Genomic DNA, 27369 nt, shown 5'->3' with positions numbered 1-27369 from the left:
GATGCTGGTGTAGAAACTACTAATTCACACCCTAGATCAAGCATCGGTAATCCGAGTCTTTCTAAACATGCTAGGGATATAAAGGAGTGTGTGGCTCCAGAGTCAAACAAAACATATACGCATTCTCCTAACAACATACAGGTGTGCAAGATTAATGTACCTGGCTTAGTAGCCTCTTCTACAGACATTGCGAATACTCTTCCTATTGCCCGGGGCTTTACTTCAGCAGAATCTTGTTGTTGTGGTTCACCCACCTTCTTTTTCTTTGGACAAACATGAGCAAAGTGTCCCGGATCATTGCAGATGAAACATCTCTTCCCTTCAACCTTTTCTCCAATAAGTTTAGGGCAGTCACGTCTGAAATGTGCTCCTCCACACTCAAAACACTTCACTGTTCCTCGATATGATAATTGTGGTTTTTCATAAGGCTTTTTGTTGAATTTTATTGAAGATTCTCCCTTTGCAAGTCTGGAAACTCTACTTGGATCAAACTCTAACAATTCTATCATTATGGCTTTCTCTACCAATGCTGGAAACTCTTGTATTTCCAATGGCATAAGTACCTTCTTCAGTTCATGCCTTAGTCCTCCCTCGAATTTTCGACATCTCCATTCTTCTGTGATATTCTGAGTATAAAATCTTGAGAGATAATTAAATTTTACTACGTACTCTTGTACTGATAGCCTTCTTTGTTGTAAGGTCAGAAACTCTGCCTCCCTTGCAAATTTTGCACTGTTTGGAAAATATTTTTCCAGGAACCTTATCTTAAAGTTCTCCCAATTCACAGCCTCACCACGAACCGTCATCAACTGTTGCATACTTTCCCACCAATATTCAGCCTCACCCACCAAAAGAAATGATGCATAAGTTAATTTTTGTTCTTCTGAGCAAGTTATTACCCGGAAAATCTTCTCATTCTGCCTTAGCCAAGAGTCAGCCTCATCAGGAGTAGCCTCCCCATTAAATTTAGTTGGATCATGCCTTAAGAAGTCATTCAAGCTAGAATGATTTTGAGGTACTTGATCAACTTGTTGTTGCTGCATCTTTGTCGAGTTTTAAATGATTTCTTCAAAAAGATAACAATACAATTTGGCATATGATATCAATTTCCTCAAATAGTCATTTTCATCATAAACCATTAATAATTTTACTAAGAATAATAATTTCACTCCCTAGAGTCCCAAAATATTTTCGAAAACCATTGCTCTGATACCAAAATGTAACACCCTAATATTTTAAAGGGTATTACTGATAGTAGAGACTAAATTAATTTGATATCTTCTATAAACAATCAAACTTTATTTCAATTCTCCCAAAGTACAATACCAAACTTACAAACTTCAAACAATATAGTCTTCACCACTTAACATAAATTCGAAATTTCAACTTATAAGTTTTACACAACATAATTTTTCCAATACAAATTTATTCTTTTTACAAAATATCCCTAAAAGTTTTTCCCCGCATTTCTCTCATCTCTAAGCTTTTTCAACCGCATCTGCAACATTATCTATTCACATATAACATGAGTTATATGATCATAACACAAACAAATAAGGGTAAGCCAACCACATCATATAAATCATTAAACTTGTAATAAAAATATTTCAATCATGTATTTCTGCAATTGATAAAATATCATTATCCCGATGTCATTAATTCATCATTATCAAAATCATCTTCCTCATTTTCATAAACCTTACAAGTGTACCATGCTTACTCACGAAGCCTTATGGTCAGACCGCTCTCTGCCTGCTTCCTTAAGCCGCACCTGTATAATATGTCTTACTTTCTGAAGCCTTATGGTCAGACCTCTCTCTGCCTGCTTCTATAAAACTTATGAACCATATATTTATGTCAAAAGCCTTATGGTCAGACCACTTTCTTCCTGCTTTCATAAACCTCAGGTGTTACTTTGCTCATATCAAGCTGGTATAAACCGAACATACTACTCCCCGTAGTAAACATCATTTCATAAGCAATGATTTCTTATATCCACTCCAACATTTCATCAAATCAACATTTCATACCCTCTTATCCACTCCAACATTTCATCAAATCAACAATTCATAACCTCTTATCCACATAACTCAATCATCTTTATTCTCTAATCATAATTTGACAATAACCTATTTTGGTGTCAATAAATTAAACATATTGCCAGATATCATACTTCATATTATAAACTCATTTTGACCATAACGAGTATAACTCAACATATTTTCACCAATCAAATCAACCAAAACACTTCAACATATCTTAGCAACTACATATTAAAGTCTAAGCTCAATGTAACGATAAATGAAATATATATGAAGTTTTTACCATGATAACTTTATGCATCTACAATCAACTTGTTTTATTTTATTTTCATCATAGTAAAGATCTTTCTTTACCCCAATTGGTCACCGGAGAGGATCCAGATGTCTGAACGCATCAAACTCGCCTTCGACGCCAGCACATATGACTAGTCACAACTGACTGGACCAGGCCAGGGCTGCTCTATGATCAGGGATGTGCCAACTCAGGTTTTTAAGGTTCCTCTATCCTACCAACAAAGGGAGGCCCTCAATAATTAACAATTTATTTATTTAAATTATCTACCTTGTTCTCTTATGCTCTAAATCTAAAATGCCTAATTTTAATATTTTTACTTCCTCTCACAACAATCTCAAACAGTATTTGTACATCTATTTAATACCCATATACAAGCTATTACAGAACCCTTACTCCAGACCTTCCAACAAGATCAATTTCAGCCAACAAACTCATTCAAAACAGATTAAATTCATCACATCACAACATGTACAATTTAACAGTTTCAGTTATAACACCCAATATAATAAAAGTCAGTTTTCACAAGAGAACACCAGTTCAACAGTCGTATGTATATAAATTCATACAAAAATAATTAGTTGCCCTTACCATCAAAATAATATTAATATAAAAATTTAGGGGAAACAAGAAGTTGAATCTGGTAGATCCGGTTAGACAACTTCTCGTCCTTCCAAAAATATAATATAAAGATATAAGAAACAACAAAAGCTTTGGGGAAACAAGAAGTTGAATCTGGCAGAGCCGGTTAGACAACTTCTCGTCCTTCCAAAAATACAAAAGAAACAATTAAATGTTCTGATTCAAAATTCAAGACCATACAGAAAAAAAATACTCTATATTCAAGATTTAGGATTAGATAAAAGCAAAGTATAAGAATGGCTTCCCTTACCTCTATTACAGACTTAATCTCCTCGCTCTCTGAAAACTTCCAGAATATCCCCTTTGCAATTAGAAATTCTTCCAACTCTCCTCTCTCAAAAATTTTCTAAGTTCTTTGGTGTAAATTTTCAGCCTCCCCCCCTTGGCTATTTATAGCAAAAAAATTTACTATTCATTTTTTACTATTTATTTTAACTATTCATTTTTTTATTCATTTTACTATTACAAAAATAATTTTTTATTTGCAATTTGGTGAATTCTGATCTCAAAGCTACGTGGAACACTTATCCTTTCCAAAAATATATATTTTTTTTTACTATTCGCAATTTACTATTCACTTTTTTTTTATCTAGTATCTAACTTACAAATATTTTCAAGGATCTTGAAAATGTCCCTAAGTCACTCAAACCGTGCCAAAAACCAGCAGAATTGAATTTGAGTCCTTAGGTTGATGTTTATGCAGTTTTGGATTGTGAATCTGGTAGCAGACCCTTTTGAAAATGTTTATAAAGGTTTAGACACCCTTGGAACAATGTAAATTGGTATATGATTCAGGTATGGGGAATTAGAAGTTGGGAAAAATATTCAGTTTTAGTAAAGTTAGGAGTTGTTCATAATTCTGCAAATATTTCTGCAGAATTATGCAGAATGTGGAACATGCGTTGTTGACCGTTCGGTCGTGCACTGTTGACCGCTCGGTCGTGTTCAGGTATTCGGTCATTAACTGGGTTCGGCCTCTTTAGAGTCTTACCAGTTCATGATCGTTTGATATTAGGTGTGGGTGGTCTTTCTCTTGTGTTCGGTCTTAACTAAGTTCTATTTCTGTGGAGTTTTCAGTTAATGACATAACGGTCTTGCACTAGTACTCGGTTCGTTTTGATGTTCGGTCCTAACTGCGTTCGACCTCATAGAGGCCTTATGTAACACCCTAATATTTTAAAGGGTATTACTGATAGTAGAGACTAAATTAATTTGATATCTTCTATAAACAATCAAACTTTATTTCAATTCTCCCAAAGTACAATACCAAACTCAAAAACTTCAAACAATATAGTCTTCACCACTTAACATAAATTCGAAATTTCAACTTATAAGTTTTACACAACATAATTTTTCCAATACAAATTTATTCTTTTTACAAAATATCCCTGAAAGTTTTTTCCCCGCATCTCTCTCATCTCTAAGCTTTTTCAACCGCATCTGCAACATTATCTATTCACATATAACATGAGTTATATGATCATAGCACAAACAAATAAGGGTAAGCCAACCATATCATATAAATCATTAAACTTGTAATAAAAATATTTCAATCATGTATTTCTACAATTGATAAAATATCATTATCCCGATGTCATTAATTCATCATTATCAAAATCATCTTCCTCATTTTCATAAACCTTACAAGTGTACCATGCTTACTCACGAAGCCTTATGGTCAGACCGCTCTCTGCCTGCTTCCTTAAGCCGCACCTGTATACTTAAGCCGCACCTGTATACTATGTCTTACTTTCTGAAGCCTTATGGTCAGACCTCTCTCTGCTTGCTTCTATAAAACTTATGAACCATATATTTATGTCAAAGCCTTATGGTCAGACCTCTTTCTGCCTGCTTTCATAAACCTCAGGTGTTACTTTGCTCATATCAAGCTCTCATGGTATAAACCGAACATACTACTCCCCGTAGTAAACATCATTTCATAAGCAATGATTTCTTATATCCACTCCAACATTTCATCAAATCAACATTTCATACCCTCTTATCCACTCCAACATTTCATCAAATCATGAATTCCTAACCTCTTATCCACATAACTCAATCATGTTCATTCTCTAATCATAATTTGACAATAACCTATTTTGGTGTCAATAAATTAAACATATTGCCAGATATCATACTTCATATTATAAACTCATTTTGACCATGACGAGTATAACTCAACATATTTTCACCAATCAAAGATCATAGATCAGCCAAAACACTTCAACATATCTTAGCAACTACATATTAAAGTCTAAGCTCAATGTAACGATAAATGAAATATATATGAAGTTTTTACCATGATAACTTTATGCATCTACAATCAACTTGTTTTATTTTATTTTCATCCTAGTAGAGATCTTTCTTTACCCCAATTGGTCACCGGAGAGGACCCAGATGTCTGAACGCATCAAACTCACCTTCGACGCCAGCATATATAACTAGTCACAACTGACTGGACCAGGCCAGGGCTGCTCTATGATCAGGGATGTGCCAACTCAGGTTTTTAAGGTTCCTCTATCCTACCAACAAAGGAAGGCCCTCAATAATTAACAATTTATTTATTTAAATTATCTACCTTGTTCTCTTATGCTCTAAATCTAAAATGCCTAATTTTAATATTTTTACTTCCTCTCACAACAATCTCAAACAGTATCTGTACATCTATTTAATACCCATATACAAGCTATTACAGAACCCTTACTCCAGACCTTCCAACAAGATCAATTTCAGCCAACAAACTCATTCAAAACAGATTAAATTCATCACATCACAACATGTACAATTTAACAGTTTCAGTTATAACACCCAATATAATAAAAGTCATAAAACAGTTTCACAATGGAACACCAGTTCAACATTCGTATGTATATAAATTCATACAAAAATAATTAGTTGCCCTTACCATCAAAATAATATTAATATAAAAATTCAGGGGAAACAAGAAGTTGAATCTGGCAAAGCCGGTTAGACAACTTCTCATCCTTCTAGAAAGATGCAATAAAGAATAGATAAAACAATAAAATTTCTTGGGAAACAAGAAGTTGAATCTGTTAGAGCCGGTTAGACAACTTCTCATCCTTCCAAAAATACAATATAAATAAGAAATAACAGGTATGGGGAAACAAGAAGTTGAATCTGGCAGAGCCAGTTAGACAACTTCTCGTCCTTCCAAAAATACAAAAGAAACAATTAAATGTTCTCATTCAAAATTCAAGACCATACAGAAACAAAATAATCTATATTCAAGATTTAGGATTAGATAAAAGCAAAGTATAAGAATGGGTTCCCTTACCTCTATTACAGACTTAATCTCCTCGCTCTCTGAAAACTTCCAGAATATCCCCTTTGCAATTAGAAATTCTTCCAACTCTCTTCTCTCAAAATTTTTCTAAGTTCTTTGGTGTAAATTTTCAGCCTCCCCCCCTTGGCTATTTATAGCAAAAAAATTTACTATTCATTTTTTACTATTCATTTTAACTATTCATTTTTTTATTCATTTTACTATTACAAAAATAATTTTTTATTTGCAATTTGATGAATTCTGATATCAAAGCTACGTGGAACACTTATCCTTTCCAAATATATATATATATATATATATATATATATATATATATATATATATATATATATATATATATATATATTTTACTATTCACTTTTTACTATTCACAATTTACTATTCACTTTTTTTTTATCTAGTGTCTAACTTACAAATATTTTCAAGGATCTTACACCTTACCTGTTAATGACCGTTCGATCATGCTTTAGTGTTCGGTCCTAATAGAGTTTTCTATCTAAGTCTAGAGTGTTCGGCTTTAGGTGGGCACTTTGTCTTGGTAGTGCTTGGACTTGTATTAGTGTTTGGTCTTTCCCTGGTGATTGGTCCTTAATAGTGTCCGTTCATTTCCTCAGCCTTACCTAGTATGGACCGTTCGGTCCTGTTCTGTGGATAGTGAAAGACCGTTCGATCTTACACTAGGTGTTCGATCTAAGTTCTTAATATTCGGTCTAAGCTCTAAGTGTTCGGTTGTTCTAATGTTTGACCGTCAAACTGTATTCGGCTCATGTTTGAGCCTTACTCTTCAAATTGATCGTTCGATCATATTTATAAGTGGTAGTCGTTACTGTTCGGTTCTATACTTGGGTGGTATTGGTTTTACTGTTCGGTTTGATTTTACTTAAATGTGTTATGGATGAGGAAGTATGATGGTATTGAAGTATGTTATGATATGTGTAATATGGATATGAAAGAGTATTCCAAGGAGGAATATCTCGTGGATGGTTATTGAATTTTAAAGTGTGAATATGGATATGCTAAGCTGGCGTTCATCCTGAAATTCTATGAGTATCATTCTCACATAGAGAGAGATATTTCATTTGTGAGAATAGCAGGAGGTCCTACCACCTCAAGGTGCCGAGGTAGGTATTATGGGATTAACCTTGGGTAGTAGCTTGATTGGTGTCAGCTGGTACACTACCACAAGTCATAGTGTTTGGTCTATATATGTATTATGATGTTCATTTTGTATATGATTGCTTGTATTTGGGGTTGGCATGAAGTAGCGTTCAATATTGTATTGTTTGAACTTGTATGAAATATTTAAATGTGTTTTATAATTAAATTACATTAGCTTACCCTTATTTCCTATCTTGTCATGTTGTTCGTTCGGTATTCTTCCTTGCGATGATCACCTTGTGGGTGTGAGTAGATGGAGAGGAGTTTTCATCGGAGCAATCGCTGGAAAAAGAGGATCCATCTAAGTAGGTATAAGACCATTCGGTCTTGTACATAGGTTTGTACCAGCATAGGAATTTTGTAAAGCTTTAAATTTCCTGGTGATTTTAGAATAATTGTAAGATAATTTTTCCTATAGTTATTGTTCTATCTTGTTATTATGTGATGTCTCATTAATGTAGTTTCATACTATAATTTTTGGAATGTTACAAAAAAAACATATAAAAAAGACATTCATAAACCATTATAACCGAGTTCTCCAAAATAGACTAGCGATAAATATATGAAACAAACCTCGACATAAAAAAAATAATTGAAGAGAAAAATGTTTTCTAAATAAATACACGTGAGAAATGCAAAAAATGTAACTGCTAATCACTAATGAAAGTGAGTGAGAAAGCCTGCATATGTTTTTAAACAAATTTACTTCTGGTCAGTAAAAGCAAGACATATATATTGTCTATTTATTTAAAAAAATGCTATTGCACATTTTTTATATTAATTACCTTTATGTCAGTATTCACTAATGTGATGAGAATTTTTGTGTTAGTGTCACACAAAATATTAGTCAAATATTCTAAACAATTTGTTGTCAACAGTTTCAGAGTTTAGGTTTCGTTGGTTTTCAAATCGCATTTCGTTCTCTTTGTCAAGATTTCTCTTCCTCATTACAATTTTAGAAGTTTTGTCTTTCTTAATTCGTGCAGGCAAAAGCTGTCATCCAGTCTTCTTCTTTTTGGCAAGTACAGGTTTGTTTTCATTTCTGCTTCATATTTGTGCTTCATCTTTTTCAAGCACAGAGTTTCGCTTTTCGATTTCACATTGTCCTTCTTTTTGTTCTCTTTCGCAACCAGAGGCACAGGTTCTTCTTCTTCGTTCAACTTGTTTTTACACTGTGCATCTAGGCACACGTTGCTTAAATTTATTGCACGCATTTGTCCATTTCCGGTGCAGGTTGGTTGGTGTGTTTTTTGCCTTTTCAATTTGTTTTGTAAGCATGCTTGTAGATTGCATGTGTAGAGTACATGATTATAATGTTTTCTTTGGATAAAATGATGTGTAAAAGGTTTCGGTTCGTATCGGACGTGGAAAATCCATACGGGCTGCATCAGATGTCAGATATGCTATGTATAAAGTATCACTAAATTGGGAAAGACTGAGGTGTTAGATATGCTTGTCTGTGGAGCCGGATATGTCACTCATCAAACGAAGGAAAGCGTCTTGTTGATAACAACAAAGAAGTTACATCTATTGGTTCTGATTCTTGTAAACCTGAAATAGATTTCAGAAGGTCTATCATAGTTGACGAGAGGTTCTGGCAATGAACTTGACTATGGCATTGTCGATCCTTTAGAATTTGCTCGATAATCACGAAGTTAATAGAGAAGTTAGCAGTTATTCCGAAAAATTCTCATATGGCAGAATCAGGAAACCAGGCAATCCAGATTTTGTAAGAAAAGATGGATGTAGTATGATTCAAACTATTAGTGGTTAAAGGGGACAAAGATTGGGTTTTCATATAGTTATTTTTTTTCTCTTCCGTTGTTTATCATTTACTATAGCTTCATAGAAAAGCATTACAAAACACGTAAAGTCTTGGTGTAAAACCTCAGAAAATGGTGCTTTAGAAATAATGGTAGTCTAAAAATAGTGAGACTCGATTATTTTAATATTAAACGATTTTATTATAAATAATTTTGTTATAAACGAGTTTCATTATTTTAAAACGTATCATCTCTCTAGAAATCACTTTTCTAGAGTTCTCTACCTTCTCTCTAAGAGTTCTTAATCTCAAGTAATCTATTTGACGATCAGGAGGTGCCTAAACGACCACGACATCAAGGTCTTCAAATCCAACCAATCAATTTGTTGTTTAGAGCAAGTAAGTTAGAAACCTCTTTCTTTGATATTTTAGGGTTCTTGATTCGGTAAAGCTTTTTTGTTTTTGCATGGATCAAGCATTTTTTTCTTAAATTCTTGATTCGTTTGTGATTATAAAGTTGGTCTCCAATCACCAACTGGATGTTTGTAGGTTTTCTAGAAGTTCCTTGTGCCGCAAGAAATCTGTGGAGCGTTTAGAGGTTTTGGAACTGTTGAGTCGAGGTAAGGGAAGCTAGATAATTACTTTCAATTGAAGTATGTGGTGTAAGTTTCATAGTATATGAGTATTAAACTATTTGAATGAAAATGTTGTTTGTTGTTAGTGATAATTGAGTTAATTGAGTAATATTGATGTTTTGTGTGATGATGTATGTTGTACAATTCTTTGAATTTGTGTGTATGTGTGTTTGAGATGTGAAAATTGTGTTGAGGAAGTGTTTGATGCGGATTGTATGGTTGGAATAAAAAGGGTAATCTTGGTTGTAAGTTAATTGGTTCAAATTGGAGATTTTGATAAGGAAATAGTGAGAAATGGTTGGTGTATTGTTTTGCTGCAATTGGTCTTAGTTAGGAGTTATTTTGGATCATAATTAAGTGTCAAAGTGGGAGGAAATATGTTATAAGAGGGTATGAGGTTGTGTAGACATAGTTTACATTAGCCTAGGACTTATTGTAGGAAATGAAGTAGTGAAAATGAGAATTAGGGGTTAGAGGTTCAAATGGACAGTTGTAATAGCTTAATTAAGTCATTTGTGACTTGTGAGAACTACTCATTTGATAAAAAATGTGACAAAAGTGGTAGATTGGGATTTGAGCCTATAAGTTGGTGTTTTGGAGGTTTTCAAGTGGAATAGGATTAGAAAACTCTTTATATTGATGTTAGTAAGGTTTAGGAACACTTGTTCAAGTCTAATTAGGTGTATAACACAATCTAGGAAGGTTAGAAGTTGGAAAAATTATATCAAATTGGTCTAGGGAAGTTTGGGGTGATAATTCTATAGTTTTCGTGTTGCAGAATTATGCAGACTCATTGAGCGAGTGGATTCGCTCAGTAAGTCTGGGAGCACTATCTGTTTTATTCGCTGAGCGAGTGGTGTTAAAGGTGGATTTCTATCTGAGGACTTTAGCTTAGCGAATGGTATGCGCTGAGCGAAAATATCAAATTTTCAACTAAGTTTTTATATGTTTTCTTAAAGTGTGTACAATGTATATGAATGTTTGAATGATTGGTTTCTACTACTTATTGTGGAGTATGAATTGGAATTGTAATATGAATTTTAATACATAATGTTTGATTCTTGAGGTTAAGTATGTATTGAAAATATGGTTGATGGACGTAATTTCATGAGTCTCACGGAGAGGTTACATGGTGGTACCCTGTGTTGTGATTTAAAGTGAAAATATGTGGTTTCAAAGTAAGTTCCAAAGTGAATGCTCTCGGTGAGGTTCAAGTGTTTTAGAATGAATACAGGAAGCTCAATATTGGAGGTTATCCTAACACTCTAATGATCTTTCATTCTCAAGTAAAGATGATTAATACATGTGGTGAGAGTAGTATGAGGTCCTAGTGTAGGGGCTACTTGGAGGCCTATCACGCGGTAATGGATTAACCTTATGTGTGTGGTAGAGTGAAACTCATGACAATGACTTTGCAAAGAAGTAGAGGCCACCACAAGTACACAACCCGCCATAGCTCGATATTCATTCTAAGTTCGGACAATCGGTTTAGGTCTTTGCATGTTAAGATGTTTGGATTGGATTAAATTACATATGATTCTTAGGTGAAATGTTTTAAACTTATGATGTATTGTTTTGTATCTAGCTTACCCTTGTTTTTCTGTTGTCTGTCTTTGTATGTTGTTTCTCTTTTGCGATGATCACCTAATGGTGTGAGCTTAGAGATTCACCTTTACAGTTGTTCCAGCTAGAGGTGAGGGAGTAGCAAATGAATTGTTAGATAGATCTACAGAAGTAGATCTCTTCTTTAAAGGAGGTTTGTTTTACCTACTCGTTCTTTTAACATCTATGTAATGTTTCATTTTAGTAGTTTTATACTATTAAAATAGGATGTTACACTTTATGTGTTTATTTTTTCCACCTTCGATTTCGCGTTTCCAAATGCGACAACTAATATTTTTTTTAACGAATTTATTTTATATGAATTTTATGTTTAAACTTTTTGTGTTTTTAAATTTTATTTATAATTTTTTTATTGTTAGTAAGATTTTATTATTTGATAGAGAAATATTTATATGTATTAATTAATTATTTATATTTTGAATAAGTTTTTTTTGTTAACGGAGGTGTAGGAATGTAGGGTTTTTTAATAAATCACAAATGGGAGTGCAGAAATGCATGTTTGTATAGGAAAAAATGGGATGTAGTCAATGCTTGATATAAAAATCTTAACAAACATAAAATTAATAAATAACTACCTTATTAATTAAAAGTATTTTAGAAAATTAAAAGTACAATGAAGGTTTGGAGACCAATTGAGTGATGTAGATAAAATATGGATTGGGCTAGTGGTCCATTGTGATAAAGGGGGTTCACAAGGAAAAAAAATGGAGCATGGGTGTTAAAAATATAAATTGGGTCTAAAAGAAAAAAATAAAGCTTTCTCTTTTTGAAAATTTCTTCCTGCACCATCATATTTTCTTTCTTCCTGTACTCCCATTTTTTTTCAGATTTGTAGATATTTTATATTACACAGTCTCAAATTAAAAATACTATTTATACATTTTGGATAGTACAATAAGTGTAAATTTACATTAAAGATTATATAATACGTAATATAAATTTATATTTCAGATTGTACAATCCATAATGTAAATCTATTCTATAATATAAATTTGGAAGAAAAAATTTCAAAAATGGAATAGTTTATACCGTAAATTATAAAAATGGAGTAGTTGATTTAAAATTTACAAATTTAAAGTAAGTTATACGGAGTTGTGACGACAAAGTTAACTCATAATGACTTTAATTGTAAAACCGAGTTTGCTAGTCGAGCTTCTCCTTTGTGAAGTTAACGAGCTCTCCACCAAATTCTATGCCGAGCTCTCTTCACTCGGTTCTCTACATACTCCTTCGAGTTATGTAAGCTGTCCGAACAGGATTATCTGGTTGTCTTCCCATATTCATCACATTACGCGATTTTCTTATCAAGTTCATCCTACTATTAAGCAATTTTGCCAGATTTCACCACATCGAAAGACGCGAGAGAAGGAAAAATCTTTAGTTCCACACTCACACTACGCAGCAAAAGAAAAGAGAAAGAAAATTTTCTTTTACAATTTCAGTTTACGTATTTATTCAATAAAATATTAATAAACAAATGTATCCCAACTAAGTTATAGTTCAAAATCCACAGAAACTTTGTTTATTAACAAGCACTGATGAATTATTTTACATTACAACAAGTTTTTTTTTGTTGTAATTTTTTTTTTCAGAAAAGAAAAGGCTGTTTTCTAGAAGGCAATTGAAAAAGAATCATATATATTATATAAACCTTGCTTAAACGGTGGTTTCGGCGATCGGTAGATGCGGTGCGGTGCATGCGGTGCCCCAAAAACTTTTTTCGCTTGCTTAGTTAAAAACTCATATAAATATACAAATAAATCGATCTATAAAATATATATGGGCACACAGAATCTTTTTTTTCCAAAATAGTAATAATTGTAAAAATAAATAAAAAGAATATAAGAAATGAAACCACAGAGAGCATTTTACTGTTGCCATGTGGTTGCCTATTGGAATAATGTTAAGTGCCATACTCCAAATATAGGCATACATTATGAACTCTCACGATGATGAGCTTGGTGACAAAGTGGTTCGAGCTCAAGTACACGTATGGAAGAACATTCTGGGCTTCATAAACTCAATGTCCTTAAATGCGTAGTTGACTTAGGCATACCAGATGCCATACATAACTATGGCCAACCCATGCCACTTTCAAACCTCATTGCTTCACTACCAATCCATCCATCCAAAACCCCATTCATCCATCGCTTGATGCGAATCATGGTTCATTCTGGCTTTTTCTCTCACCAAAATGTCACCCATAATGAGTTAGAAGTGGAGTATGCGCTGACTGATGCATCCGTACTACTTCTTAAAAACCATCCCTTTAGTCTGATATCCTTCTTCTTGAAGATCTTGTTAAACAAAATAAAATACGATACTTTCATTTATTTTTCTGTTCTTCATACATTTTTTATAAGCAATATTAAATGTCTATACTTAAATAGAAAACAATATAAAAACAGAAAACAATTTTAAATATTTAAAACTTATTCCTAATTAAGTGCAACAATAATTTAAATCTAAATTATATCTTCAACACTCCCCTTCAAGTTGGTGCATGAATATTAATCATGTCCAACTTGTTAATGACTTCTTCAAACACCTTTATTGAAACAACCTTTGTTAATATATCAGCAAGTTGATCTTCTTCAGATTGAACATGTGGAGTTTGAATTACTTGATTATCTAGCTTTTCCTTATTAAAATGCCTATCCACTTCAACATGTTTGGTTCTATCATGTTGAACCGGATTATGTGCAATCTCTACCGCAGCCTTGTTGTCACAGAAAAGGTTCATCGGTTGTTCATATTTGATTCCCAAATCAGCTAGTACGCTTCTAATCCATAGTAATTCACAAATGCCATATGCCATACCTCTAAATTCAGCTTCAGCACTAGACCTTGCAACTACCTTTTGCTTCTTGCTTCTCCATGTGACTAAGTTGCCTTCTACAAAGGTAAAATACCCTGAAGTTGATTGCCTTGCAGTTTTATCTCCAACCCAGTCTGAATCTGTGTATCCTTCTATGCAGGCTCTATCATTTTTTTAAAATAATAAATCTTTCCCTGGTGAACCTTTGAGGTATCTAAGGATACGGTATACTGCTGTCATATGTTCTTCACTAAGAGAATGCATGAACCTACTTACAATGCTCACAGAATAGGCAATGTCAGGTCTAGTGTGACATAAATAAATTAACTTTTCTACTAACCTCTGGTATCTATGCTTGTCCGTCTCAATCTGGTCTGGATATACAACAAGAGAATGATTCATTTCAATTGGAGTATCGGCTGGCTTGCAAGCCAACATTCCAGTCTTAGATAGAAGGTCTAGAATATATTTTCTTTGAGATAGAAAAATACCTTTTTCAGATCTTTCGATTTCTATGCCAAGAAAGAATTTTAGTTGTCCAAGATCCTTCATTTCAAATTCAGCAACCAATTTCTTCTCAAGTAATTTCATTTCTTCCACATCATCTCCTGTTAACACCATATCATCTACATGGATAATAAGTATGGCCACTTTTCCTTTGTTATACTTTATAAACAAGGTATGGTCTGAATTACTTTGTTTATACCCAAACTTCTTCATTGCTAACGTGAGTCTTCCAAACCATGCCCTGGGTGACTGTTTAAGGCCATATAAAGCCTTTTTTAATTTGCAGACTACACTTTCTTTTGAAGGGGGTAGCTGTACTCCCGGTGGAACCTCCATGTAGACCTCCTCTTCTAAATCACCATTCAAGAAGGCATTCTTTACATCAAATTGTTTCAGGGGCCAATCTCTATTAGCTGCTATGGAAATTAGGATTCGGATTGTGTTGAGTTTAGCCACTGGAGCAAACGTATCTTGATAGTCTACCCCATATTTTTGTGTGTATCCCTTTGCCACGAGTCTTGCCTTGTATTTATCAATACTTCCATCTGCTTTTAACTTCACAGTGTATACCCATTTGCACCCAATTATCTTTTTTCCACTTGGTAAAGAAGTTAGTTTCCAAGTTTCATTTTTCTGAAGTGCTTCCATCTCTATGTTCATTGCTTGCTTCCATATAGGATCTTCTAATGCTTCCTGCACACTGTTAGGAATAGATACAGTTGATAATTGATCAACCGTTAGAGCATATGATTCAGATAATCTATGAGATGATACATAACTGCTAATAGGGTATTTTACTTTCACTCTCGGATCTGGTTCATAAACTGATTTTGGTATACCTTTATTTTGTCGTTCTGATCTTCTGATTTGTGTATTGTGAGTGTTAGAAGAAGTTGGGATCGAAGAGTTTACAATAGGGACAGAAGTTACCTCAGTAGTAGGTTCGGGATGTGTTTCAGAACTGTCCACATCAGGTGATTCTGGTATGTAAGGTAGACTTAGTGCCTCATTTTGTGAAGAATGACTTGCATTGAGAAGATCTGTACCTGGAAGACCGGTGGAGACTTCAGGAGTAGGATTTTGATTTGGTGGACTGTCCATAATAAGAGGAGATGTTGGAGTAGGAGTCACAGGTAAAGGTAAGCATAATTCTTCTCCAATATGACGAATCTCCCCCTGAGAAGAAGAAGAGGTGACTCCCCCTGAAAAAAAAGGTTCAGACTCCTTAAAGGATACTTCAAGTGTTACATGCATTTTGTGAGTTTGAGGGTCAAAGCAACGATATCCTTTTTGGACGTCAGAATAACCGACAAAGATACATTTTTTAGCACAAGGATCAAGCTTACCGCATAATTTTTTTGGAACATGAACATAGGCAGTGCAACCAAAAACTCGAGGTTCAAGATTCATGACATGTGGAATAGAAAAGAAAGTTTCAAGCTTCTTTTGAGGGGTGAGAAAACCTAAAACACTAGAAGGAGTGCGATTTATAATGAAGCCCGTACAACCTCCAATAATTGTCTGTTTTTTCTCTCAGCTAGTCCATTTTGTTGAGGTGTATATGTACAAGAAGTTTGATGTTTTATTCTGTTAGAGGTGAAGAATTCAGAAAAGGATCCATTCTTATATTCGAGGCCATTATCAGATTGAAAAATTTGTATGGAAGTATTAAATTGTGTTTGAACCATACGGTGAAATTTCTGAAAAACAGGGAAGACGTCATTTTTATGTTTAAGCAAAGAGACCCACATCATTCGAGTACACTCATCAATAAAGGAGACATAATAATAAGAATGAGAAAACGAAGGGACTTTAGCAGGGCCCCAAATGTCAGAATGAATGACTTGAAAGGGAATACAACTTTTATTCATACTGGGGTAAAAGGGAATGCGATGGCTTTTAGCCATTTCACAAGTAGAACATTGAAATTTAGAGGAATGACAATTTGAAAATAAATGGGGAAATAACTTTTGAAGATAACCAAAGGAAAGGTTTCCGAGTCTTTTATGCCAAAGCCAAGCAGTAGAATGAGAAGAATCTGGAGTGTTAGTAGCAGATGCTCTGCAATGTAAGTCAGTACCACCCTCAGAGACATCTAAGAAGTAAAGATTACCACGTCTAACACCATAGCCAAGAACACCTTGGTCTGGACGTCCTGAAAAACACAAAATGTGGGCCAAAAAATCACACTACAGTTAAGTTGTGATGTAAGTTGACTAACAAATAAAAGATTGAAATCAAGAGAAGGAACGACAAGAATGAAATGAAGAGTGAGAGTTTTTGATAGAGTAATGGTACCCTGACCAGTAATGGAGGCAGAACCACCATTAGCAGTGGTTATGGTGGACTTACTGCATGGGAAACAATGTTTTAATACAGAAGCATCATGAATCATATGATCTTATGCGCCAGTATCAATTATCCAAGTAGAATTCTTAGAGTGAGCAGAGAAAGCAAGAGTTTTACCTAGAATACCTTCATACACAACATTAGCTTGAGGAGAGGGAGAGGAGTCACCATCAGAAGAAGAATGGAGGGCTTTGGAGGAGATTTTTCTGCGAGGACGTTTGGTGAAGTCCCACCACATTGGATAGCCGATGATTTCGTAGCAACGATTCTTGGAGTGACCAGAATCACCACAATGAGAACATAACAAGGGTTTCGCAGTGGCCCCAGTGAGATACCCCGATTTGTTTCGAGCACCAATATGCATGTCCATTAACTGGGACCAAAGGGGGTAGTTTGAGTCATCAAGAATAACAGTGATGGGAAAAGAAGAATTATCTTGCTGAATGATAATATTGGAAGATGGGGTAGAGGTGTTAGACGGTGAGGAGGTGGAAGAAGGATTGGCCATGGCGAAATTGGGAATTTAGGGATTGGAAACAGTGCGGAGATGAAGATAGATATTCCCGGAATTAAAAACACCTGATACCATGTTAAAAAATTCACAGGGAATAAAATACGATACTTTCATTTATTTTTCTGTTCCTTCTCAAATGAGGTACATTTTTTATAAGCAATATTAAATGCCTATACTTAAATAGGAAACAATATAAAAACAGAAAACAACTTTAAATATTTAAAACTTATTCCTAATTAAGTGCAACAATAATTTAAATCTAAATTATATCTTCAACATATCTCCCTTGATCCATTTATGACAAAGCCATGGCATCAGTTTTCTGATTGGTTCAAAAGTCACTAGTGCAGAAAGGGCTTTAGACGTCCGTTCCTTTGGCTTTTTGACGTCCGACCTTCCCCCGACGTCTTTGTGGGTGACGTTACTCAGACGTCGGGGGGTCCACATCGGACGTGTGTATAGACGTCCGATGTGTCAGGCCCGACGCCTATGCAGACGTCCGGTGTACACCCTCGGACGTCCATATAGACGTCCAATGTGCCCCGTCGGACGTTTATACAGACGCCCGTCTTCTCCTTCCCCGACGTCTATACACACGTCCGAGGTGTGTCACCCGACGACCACATGCCTGAATTGTCTTGTGCTAGGGGTGGGGTTGGACGTCGGTGTGTGCACTGCCTGACGTCTGTAGACGTCCGACAGTGCACTAATCGACGTCTACTGGGCGTTTTTTCTTTAAAAATTAATTTATTTTTGCAATAAAATCACACCTGAAAAGCAGAAAATTGTCCCAGAACAATTTTGCAATAATATATATATGCCTTTCATATAAACAAAGTTCTACTTAATGTAAAATATAATCCACTACCAAAACTATCAAGATAAAACTTAAACTAAAACTAAGCAATGTTCAACAACAAATAAAACTATTCCTAACTCCATCTTTGCAGAAGATAAGCGGTCCACTCCTGCCTTATCTATCTAATTGTGTCCTCTGGTATAGGCGATGTACTCTTGAAGCGCTGCAAAATTCAAGAAAGATTCACTGGTTTCATATATGTTTGAAGATGAATTTGATTTGTAATGTATTCAAGGTATACGTCATTACCTCATTCCAGTCATCTGTAATGACAGCTCGAATGATGGTCTTAATCCAACACATCACATAGAAGCCACATTCCCATGAATCTAGCTGCTGGTTACACTAAAATAACAAACTAAATAGTTAAGAATTTAGATCATTCAATAACATAGAAAATGAATTAGAACTATAAATGACTTAAAACCTTTGGATACAAGATTTGAACCAGTTGACCACGTGATTTACCAATAACTCTGTACATATGGAAAACACAAAGTATAATTAATATGACTATATTTATCATAAAAGTTGAAGGTGAACATCAAATTCAAAGTCATTTTTGGAGAAACACTTACCCTTGAAGCATAGTTCTCAAGTCATTTTTCATCTTCCTATGCAAAGAACAAAACCATATAATTTTACATGCTTTGGGAATGATGACCATCAGCTGCCAGTGCATGCTATCATAAAGGATAAATAGTTATTGAACTAATTAAGGAAAGTATAATAATGAACTGGCCACATATAACAACACCTACCCATCAATGTATGGCACAAGGTATACGTCTCTTTTTGACTCATCCATCCATGTTTGCAAATATTGTTGTCTGTTTTGAAGTGTGTTACCAGACGATTGAATGGTCTGAGGTTCAATAAATCCGTACATGGAAGACCGACCTTGATCTACAACGATTGTGTCCATGTACCTAAACCAACAAAGTTAAGTTGTTAGAAACTATAAGAATCTAAATAAAAGTAATATGAAAGACCAAATTGACTATCTTACATGCACCACAGCTGAATGATGGAAATATTCAACATCCGGTCTCCCCCAATGATCTTCAATGCATTAGAGAGAGTGATATAAACTGGCACATGTGGAGGAATACCAAATACTCTCAAATCCCAGTATAGTTCTAATGGTGCTTTCTTCAACCTGGGAAATTTTGTCATTAGCTTTGATAGAGGATCATCCTCCGCTTTAGCCATGTCATCATCTTCATGTATGACTGTATCATGAATTGACTGCTTCTGAGGACGTGTGAACTGAAGATAAGAATTTACGTCAAAGAGTTATCAACAAATATTTGAAGAATAAACATAGAAATACTAAGGAAAAAGACATTATACCTGTGGAGTAGCGATGTGTGACATGATCAATGCTCTAGGCCAGGCAATAAATGATCCTATGGCCTCCCCCACAAAGTTAATTTCTGGAGTGGGTACAGGCACCTGAGCCTGGGGATCCCGAACCTCGTCAATCGTCACACGCACGTGTTGGGGTAATATGGGAACACCATGAATAGTCTGCCCTCCCTCAAGCACTCGTCCGACAGCCACAATGCGTGGGGGATCCCCATCAACCAACAGCTCATACTGACCGTTATACTGAGTGGGTTCTACAGCAGAGAATGATCCTCTAGTGCTGACCCGAGGTGGTGTGGGAGTTTCAGCGGCCCCCATGTTGCCTTGCGTCATGGAATGCAGCTTTTCTTCAAGCGCTCTTTGTATTTCTTTTTGTTCTTGTAGCTGCTCCATGAATCGTTGCTCCATTGATCACATGCTTTGGTTGAGTCTTTCCTCCCACTGAAGATCCATCTGCCTCAGTGTCTCCTGACTCATTGATGGGGGGAATTTTCTGTGTAGGGCCAAAGTAGTCACGAAGACCAATCGCCCCAAGAACTCCACGTACACGTCCTGGGTGCTCGGGCCTTCCAATGGCCGTTGTTAGAATGTCGTCCCTACATTGGCCAGCAAATGTACCCTGAGTCTGCTGCTCAACCAACTCATCCTGCACATAAAAAAAAATCGTTAATTAGAAGACATGCTGTGATAAATACACAATCAAACAACTGCTTATAATTTGAACTTACAATTCTCTGTGAGATCAAGGCAGCTGAGGAAGATGTCATGTTCCCATCAGATTTAGTCCGAGCAGCCTTCCATAGCTCGTACCTAGCAGGTGCAGGTGCTAGGTCCGGCGACTCAAGTCCCAAGGCATCCGCTCTAGACTTTCTAAGTTTCTTTTCCAATTTTGCATAACCACCTTGTGATAACAAGTGTGGTGCATCGTTTAACCTTTGTCTTTCTTGGGCGGCTAACCTTTTACCCTGTGAAACCGTGTATATAAATAAGTGGAAAATCATAAAAACTCAATGAATACATTTTCAGATGTTAAGAAACATACCTTCCATTCCTCAGACTCTCTAGATGCACGAAACTGCATCCAATCCTCCTCTGTGAATGTATATTACTGACATGGATTTTCATGTTGCCTGTCTCCAAAGACATAGAGTCGTGTCAGCCTTGTCTTTAAATCCCTCCATCTTATCGCTATAGAGACATGACTTTTCGCTAACTTACCCAGATAACTCCTAAACCTATCAGCATTTGGCCCTGATGGATGACCTGATCTGGGGTCAATGTCAACATGTCTCCTCTGACCATCCACACGTCCGGATGTCACATATGCCACTCGGGTGACGCCTCGACCACGTTTGGTCTTTCCCGATCCTGAGTCTGAGGCCGACATACCTGAAAAATTATACAAGGTTAGTAATAATTCAATTATGATGAACATACATATAAAGTCAATAAAAAACAAAAATATCAACCTATTAAGATATTATTTTTTCCCAAATCCCTTCATTGTGATCACTACGAATTCCCTGGATGACATCAGCAACGTCATCAACTGGGTCTTCAGTGGGTCTAGATGCAACAGATGTTGTCTCAAGTATATCAAGAGAATCGTCATCATCATGTCCATGCATGTTTTTTCCTTCTAAAACCACTGACCATTTGTTATTCGCTGGATCATTTACGTAGAATATTTGTCTTGCTTGACTAGCCATGATAAATGGTTCATCAGTGTAATTCATCTTGTTCAAGTCTACCAATGTGAAACCAAGGTCATCTGTCATGACACCATAATTTATATCAACCCATTTACACTTGAAAATTGGGACTCTAAAAGTGACGTAATCAACTTCCCATATTTCTTGTATTATTCCAAAATAACTGATGGATGTTGTGATTGGATTTTTGTCTTTAGAACTAGCAAAGTGCACAGCCTCAGCTTGTAGTGTGACGCCACTATTTTGAACTCTGCTTTTGTCATCTTCTACCTTTGTTTGAAAAGAAATATTGTTTATATAGTACCCACCATATGTAATGACATCCGTGTTCGGCCCACGAGATAACCTCAATAAAGTTTCAGAAACATGTGGAGTCGCATAAATCTTTTTCTTAAACCATTGTAAGAAGGTTTTCACATGTTCATTAAGATGCCATTTTTCACTCATTTTTGGGTTTGCTGTCTTTATTTCATTAACGTGGTCAGAAATGTACGGAATCACATCAACAGTGTTGTTTAAGACATACAAATGAGCTTGGTCAATTTCTTTTCTACTAACACTTTGAATTCTCACACCTTGAACACCCTTACCTTCACATTTTCCTTCATGTCTGCTCTTGGGAAGACCCACGGGTTCACAAGATGGCATATAACTTGAACAAAATTCAATGGCTTCTTCTACAACGTATCGCTCTATGATTGAAGCTTCTGGTCTATACTGATTCTTGACATATCCCTTTAAGATCTTCATGTATCTTTCAACTGGGTACATCCACCTTAAGAAGACCGACCCACATATTCGAATTTCTATGACTAGATGAACAATCAAATGTACCATGATGTCAAAAAAGGAAGGTGGAAAATACATCTCCAATTGACATAGTAGTCTTATTCTTTCATTTTCCAATTCATCTAAACCTCGAGGGTCAACAACTTTTTTGAAAATGGCATTAAAGAAAAAACTCAGACGTGTCAGAATACCCCTAACAAAAGGAGGTAATATGCCTCGAATAACAACATGTAACAATTGTTGCATCAACACATGACAATCGTGAGACTTTAAACCATCTAGCTTTAAGTCTTGCATAGACACAAGGTTACTAATATTTGAAGAATAACCTTGTGGAACCTTCACACTTCTTAAACACTTACAAAAACTTTGTTTTTCTTTTTTAGAAAGTGTGTGACAGGCTGGGGGCAGATAGGTGCGTCTTCCTATTATCTGTGGATGTAACTTAGATCAGATTTCCATGTCAGCCAAATCTTGTCGTGCTTTTATTCCGTCTTTGCTCTTCCCTTTGACGTTTAATAACGTTCCGATGACACTGTCACAAACATTTTTTTCAACGTGCATCACATCAATACAATGTCTAACATCAATTTCAAACCAATATGGAAGCTTAAAAAATATTGATCGTTTCTTCCAAATGTTTTTTGCAGAGGTACTTTTATGATGTTTTCCAAACACAATTCAATGTTTTTGACTTCGTTGTACACCTCTTCACCATTCCGGGGTCTGCACACAACCTCATCCTCATCACTTCCATTAAATGCTTTTTTCAATCTACGATAAGGATGATTACGAGGAAGGAATTTTCGATGTGTTGTATATACCGTCTTCTGACCATGTTTCAACTGAAGGTAACTAGTGTTTTCTTCACATATGGGACATGCAAAATGACCTTTAACACTATAACCGCTCAAGTTTCCATACGCTGGGAAATCATTTATAGTGCAAAACAACATTGCACGCAAACAGAATTGTTCTTGAACATGTGAATCAAACACGTCGACCACTTCTTCCCACAACAATTTCAAATCATCAATTAAAGGTTTTAAGTAAACATCAATGTCATTTACAGGTTGTCTAGGACCCGATATCATCATGGACAACATCACATATTTTCTCTTCATGCACAACAAAGGAGAAAGATTGTAAATCATCAACATAACTGGCCACGAACTATGTTTGCTACTTAAGTTTCCATAAGGATTCATACCATCAGTTGCAAGTGCAAGCCTTAAGTTTCTTGGATCTGCACCAAATTCTGGGAATTTGTCATCAATCTTTTTCCATTGTGGTGAATCAGCAGGGTGTCGAAGAAGATTATCGCACTTTCTTTCATTAGAGTGCCATTTAAGGTTCTTTGCATCTTCTTTTACAGAGAACATACGTTTGAACCTAGGTATTATAGGCAAATACCACATCACCTTAGCAGGTGCACCATCATTATCTTCATTAACAGTGATTCTGTCAGATTTCTTTTTAAAACGGGATAAACCACATGTTGGACAATACTTTAGCGAAGCAAAGTCCTTTGTGTACAAAACACAATCATTAGGACAAGCATGTATCTTTTGATATTCAAGACCCATTGGACATAAATTTTTTTTGGCCTCGTAATTACGAATAGGTAGAGTATTATTTTCTGGAAGCATCTCCGTCAACAACTCCAACAACTCGGTGAAACTTTTATCGGTCCATCCATTCCTTGCTTTTAAACTAAACAACTTTAAAGTTGCAGACAGACGTGTAAAGTTCGAGCATCCTGGGAACAACGGTTGCTCTGAATCATTAATAAGAGAATCGTACAAATTAGCTCTTCCAAAATTATCTTCACCGACATCACGTATCATGTCCTCTAAATGGTCACTCATTCATTCTTCCACATAATCCGTTCCTCGTGACGTGGTAGGCTGATCCAGTACTTCTCCATGCCAAGTCTAAACGGTATAAGTCCTCATTATGCCGTACATGAATAAATGGTCACGCACATTGCCTAAGTCTTGCCGTATTTGATTAAGACAACGAACACAAGGACAAAAATATGTCCTATTCACTGACTTAGCATTTTGTTCAACGTATTGCAAGAACTCCGAAACACCCTTATCATATTCTTCACTGATGCGACGTTCATTCATCCAGCTTCGATCCATACTATGTTCGTAAAATCATCAGTATAAGTTTTTTAACTCTCACAAGGTTAGGCCCTACCCATTCAAAAAAATTAATTTTCATAATTTGCTAAGACACGTACAAAGAAGTCTACATGATAAGATTGATAAAATTTCGGCAGCATTTCGCATTGGTCTCCGAAATACACGAAATGAGAGTAATCAACGATGACCACAATCAAATATGCATCCGGAGAACAACACAAATATTGAACCGAAATTTTATCAATCTTATCCATAAACTCCAATTGACATGTTTTGCAAATTATGAAAATTAATTTTCTTAAACTGTCCAATCGGACAATTCAAAATTTAACACAAACGATTAAAAGATTAATCGTTTGTGTTAAATTTCAAACGGGAACTAAGTGTCACTCAATGATTTGATACTTACATTGTAACATATGACAATTATAATAACACAACTAATACATGCATATTCAAAAGCCAATAACACATGCATACCTTATAGAGTCAAAAACATGCATACACAAAAACAAATAACATGCATACAAAAAACCTTTATCAACGTACAAGCTAACCTGAAAAGTTGATTCCAAATGAAAGGGAGGGAAATCAAGGAGGGCACGGCCTAAAACGTAGGCCAAAAACAGTCGAAAAAGCCGCCCAAGAACACGCACCAAACTGCACTAAAACGCACCGAAAACGATTTTTAATCAGTTCAAATCAAAGATATTTCATCACATAGCAATGTAATCGGATTGAAAGTAAATTTAAACGGTCCAAAAGAGAGAAAACGCACTTGGAAAGCAATGCCGCAGAGAGAGTTCACGGGGAAGACGATGAACAGTGAGCGTAACTGCTCGCGGGTTCACGTTTTACTATAAAAACCAGTAGACGTCCGGTACTACGGGGCCCCGATGTTTATAATATTATAGACGTCCGGGGTCTCACTAATATGACGTCTATGGGGATTTAAAATTGATATTCGCGGGGGGTTTTAGACGTTTGTGGGGGAGGGGCTCGGACGTCTATAATATTATAGACGTCCGGGCCCCTCCCACGGACGTCTAGGAGGCTGAAGAACTGAACGCTTCAACTTTCCTGTCAGCCTCTTAAACATCCGTTGTGGAGGGGGTCGAACGTCTATAACATTATAGACGTCCGGGCCCCTACCACGGACGTCTAAGAGGCTGGAACAATCACATCTTCAACTCCCTCTGTCAGCCCTTAAACGTCCGTTGTGGTGGGGGTCGGACGTCTATAATATTATAGACGTCCGTCCCCCCATATCGGACGTTTAGGGTGCTGACAGGGTGGTTGAAGAATTAATTGTCTTCAGCCCCTTAGACGTCCATTGTGGAGGGGGTCGGATGTCTAAGGGGCTGAAGACAATTAATTCTTCAACCACCCTGTCAGCACCCTAAACGTCCGATATGGGGGGACAGACGTCTATAATATTATAGACGTCCGACCCCCTCCACAACGGACGTTTAAGGGCTGACATAGGGAGTTGAAGAGGTGATTGTTCTAGCCTCTTAGACGTCCGTGGTAGGGGCCCGGACGTCTATAATGTTATAGACGTCCGACCCCGTCCACAACGGACGTCTACAGTTTCACTTATTTACGGATATGCCACCGGTCAATTATTTACGTTGGGGCTTTTGTGGACGGACGTCTATGGGGTGACGTTAAAGGCCAATTCTGCACTAGTGAGTGGTGATCTTACACCCTTTGAAACTGCACACGGGATGTCGTTTTGGGATTATGCTGGCTGTGACCGGAAAGTTAATCACTTATTTAATGATGCAATGAAGAATGACGCTCGATTGATCTCTAGTTTGATGATTGAGAAGTGCAAGGGAACGTTCACTGGATTGGAGTCATTGGTTGATGTTGGAGGAGGCACAGGGACCATGGCAAAGGCCATTGCAAAATCATTCCCAAAGATGCAATGCATTGTATTAGATCTCCCTCATGTTGTTGCTGGCTTGCAAGGTGTTGAAAACCTAAAATACTTTGGAGGGGACATGTTTGAGGCTATTCCTCCAGCTGATGTCATTCTGTTGAAGGTAACACAACAAATAGTGTATAATGGGTTTTGAGAGTTTCACAGAAAGGAAGAAATCAATTGGAAAAGAATTGAAGATATCACCTTATTCTTACTTTATTATTAATCTTATAAGTAGTTGATAATTGCTTTCTAAATGTCTTCAGTTTTGAACTTTTATTATTTGTATATACTGAATGTGTTGGTTTGAATGAGAAAGCAGTGGATAATGCATGATTGGAGTGATGAGGAATGCATGAAGATATTGAAGAAGTGCAAGGAAGCAATCAGAAAGGAAGGTAAGAAAGGGAAGGAGACGGTGATGGATGATGAAAAGAGAGATGATGATGATGAATTTGTAGAAACTCAACTCTTGTTTGATATTTTAATGATGGTGTTTGTCGCTGGAAAAGAGAGAAACAAGAAGGAATGGGTGAGGTTGATTTCCTCTGCTGGTTTCAGTGAGTGTAAGATAACTCCAGTCTTGGGATTAAGATATCTCATTGAGATATATCCATAGTAATTCCTTGTCTAATGTTATCGGTACTGAAAGTTTAATGTGTAACAATAACAATTCAGTTGGAAATAGAGAAGGATAAATAATTTTGCTTAGATGAATTAGTTCTACTTCTGCTTATCAGGCAACTATTTATAAATTTATAAATTTTTGAAAAGTTAACTAAAATTATATACTTTTCCCAGAAAAAAAGTCATTACCCTATTTATTAATTTTACTTATGAATGACGAGAATAAAAGGATAAATGTGAATTTAAAAATGGAAATAAGATGAATTAGAAAACAAATTAAAATAGAAAAAG

The 27369-nt window shown here is 35.8% G+C and overlaps 1 pseudogene; it reads left to right on the top strand.

The window, feature by feature from the left end:
- Positions 1-13355: 13355 nt before the first annotated feature.
- Positions 13356-27070, top strand: LOC108337904 (probable O-methyltransferase 3; annotated as a pseudogene).
- Positions 27071-27369: the final 299 nt, after the last annotated feature.

The sequence above is a fragment of the Vigna angularis genome, chromosome 7 (assembly GCF_016808095.1).
Source record: "Vigna angularis cultivar LongXiaoDou No.4 chromosome 7, ASM1680809v1, whole genome shotgun sequence".
NCBI classification, from domain to species: domain Eukaryota; kingdom Viridiplantae; phylum Streptophyta; class Magnoliopsida; order Fabales; family Fabaceae; genus Vigna; species Vigna angularis.
This window is presented reverse-complemented; position numbering and strand designations above follow the sequence as displayed.